General features: G+C 33.2%; 1 long non-coding RNA gene across 2 annotated transcripts in view; it reads left to right on the top strand.

Moving 5' to 3' along the window:
- LOC101510873 (uncharacterized) overlaps positions 1-1658 on the top strand; it is a 2895-nt gene extending 1237 nt beyond the window's left edge. Inside the window, exons 2-3 of one of the 2 annotated variants that reach the window (XR_012162412.1) lie at positions 235-315; positions 997-1658. This is a non-coding gene — a long non-coding RNA (uncharacterized lncRNA). Of the gene's footprint in view, positions 1-234; positions 316-748; positions 906-996 lie in introns of those variants that run through there. The other variant, XR_012162413.1, reaches the window with a different exon arrangement.
- Positions 1659-2449: the final 791 nt, after the last annotated feature.

Raw genomic sequence — 2449 nt, forward strand, 5'->3', positions numbered from 1 at the left:
CTTTTAGTCACCACATCTGGACATATGTGCCGATGTAATAGTGGGGCAAGTGTCTATGATGTTTGAAATTTGGTTCTAGAGTACGAGATGATTACGTAGATGTCTGCGTTTTTCTGTGATTACTTAGACATGATTTGTGGTAGATTTTTCTGCGTTTTTCTGCATTTCTGGTTCATTTTTCTGCTTGGTTATGTAAATTGTTGCTTTCTAACTATCCAAAATGCATTGATGCAGAACCTGGTCCCCTGTATCCTGGTGAATTTCGATAAACAACAAATCGTAGTTTGGAGGGGAAGGATTATAAGCACTTGAAAGGTATGAATGTTGTTAATTTAATTATACTTTGTTATTAATATGGATATCATAGTTTGGAGGGGAAGGATTATACTTTGTTAGAACAATGTGATATTATATGAGATTACTCATTGAATTGTGATATTATATTAATTACTCCCTCAACAATGTGTTGGAATAGCTATTAGATATTTAGTTAATTTACATTGTTATATTCAACTTTTAAAAACATTATAATATTTTAGTTAGTTTTAATCAAATCAAGTTAGTTTTCATCATTAAACTTAATTTTATTTACGGCTAACTAACTGACTAATATTCAAGTTAGACTTATTCCTTGTAACTAGTATATATATATATATAATCATCCTTGTATTTTATTTTATTTTCACTCTATCATCATATTTAGATTTTTATTTATAGAGCAATAACCTTTAAAGAGAGTTACTTCCAGATGAGTTATTTTTGACAACCCACAAGAGAAAAAATGGTGCTTGGGTTGATAGTCGCGCAGAATCTACCTATGTATGTTCTTTATTTATGTAAATTCTTTATGCAAATTCTTTATATTACAAATCAACCAAAAAATAATATGATGTCATTTATACCTAGAAGAGCAATCCCTTTATTATACACTTGTTTGCTTAATTTAGTTTAGAAATTTGATCATATATTACGTTATTAATTTATTCCATTTATTAGGGAACATTTAAAAAAAATTGGAGGAAGTACAAACACAAATTGGCGAAACAAGTGAAGAAAGTGGTAAAAAGGTAGATGGAGGGACAATACTTAAGTTATGGACTGAATCTGCAGGGGGTCGCACTCGTGGTCGAGTTTATGGTACGGGAGACTTGTCCATTAACGTTCGACAGAGGTGTATCGCTTACACAACATTCCCAGAATCCTTCTAATTCTATGACTGGGATGTCTTTAGAAGCGGAGAGGGCAGCTAGAATTAGAGCTGAACAAATTGCTCAGGATGCAGTGGCCCAAGCTCAATTGGCTACCAAGGTCGCCGAAGAGGCTAGGGAGCGTTCAAAGAAGTTAGAGAATGATTTTGATGCATTAAAGCAATTTTTTGGAGATAAATTTGACGCTTTGCACCGTCAATCAACTGGTGGATCATCTACTGCGAGCCATCCTCCTTCGCATCCTCATTACGATCAGAATTTGGACGACGTGTCGCTTGACGAAGCTTAATGTCATAGTTATGCTTACTTTTTGTAGTGGTTGACAATTATGTATTAGGTAACTTTGTATTAGGTAACTTTGTATTCGATACTATTTGATATTTTGTAGTTTCAAAAGACATGATATTTTGTTATGTTATTTAATACTCTGTGCGTTTGTTATAATGTCAACGAATGACTTTTAATGTTTATTAGCAATCAATTATATTATTAAAAAAAATGAAATTCAGCAAAGCAGGGGCTATAAAATATAAAACAGTAAATTAAAACTTTTTGAACTAAGCGTCGGCCTATCCGACGCTACCAAATAAATTCATTTGACTTTTAATTTGACCTTCCATTTTTAGCGTCGGATGTTTCAATTTAAATCGTAGCGTAGCGTCGGCCGAGCCTAGGAAATAGCTTCGACCGTTTTAGCCTAGACCCGACCTTGACGCTAAAACGACGTTAGCGTCGGCTTTTGGGATGTTAGCGTCGGCTTTTGGCCGACGCTAAATCCTGTTTTTCTAGTAGTGTCAATGAGACACCACCACAGTCGAGATGCCCACAACACCACATCTCCAACCAATACTTTAGAAATAAAGAAGAAAATGCACAACAACAGGTAAGATGAAGAAGACATTACAAAAGCTAAATTGTAAATAGTTGATAAGGGCCGATTTTACTTGAAATTATTGATGTTAATATGCAACTTTTACTAGATGAAAACATCTCATTGTTAAGATAATAACATGTAATGAAAGAGAATTGAGTTATATAGTCATTTTTAAGGGGGCAATACTTGAAGACATTTCAATCAAGTAAAAGAGATTATTCTAGTTTTCTTTAAGATGTAATTTTGCAAATGAATATTGTTAGATGTGTTTATCCTTGGTGGAAGAAAAAAGTAATTGATTTTGAGCTTTAAAGAAAATATGGTTTAAATACACTTGGCATAGATGACAATGTTAACATTTATATTC

This window comes from Cicer arietinum, chromosome 3 (genome assembly GCF_000331145.2).
Source record: "Cicer arietinum cultivar CDC Frontier isolate Library 1 chromosome 3, Cicar.CDCFrontier_v2.0, whole genome shotgun sequence".
Taxonomy (NCBI): domain Eukaryota; kingdom Viridiplantae; phylum Streptophyta; class Magnoliopsida; order Fabales; family Fabaceae; genus Cicer; species Cicer arietinum.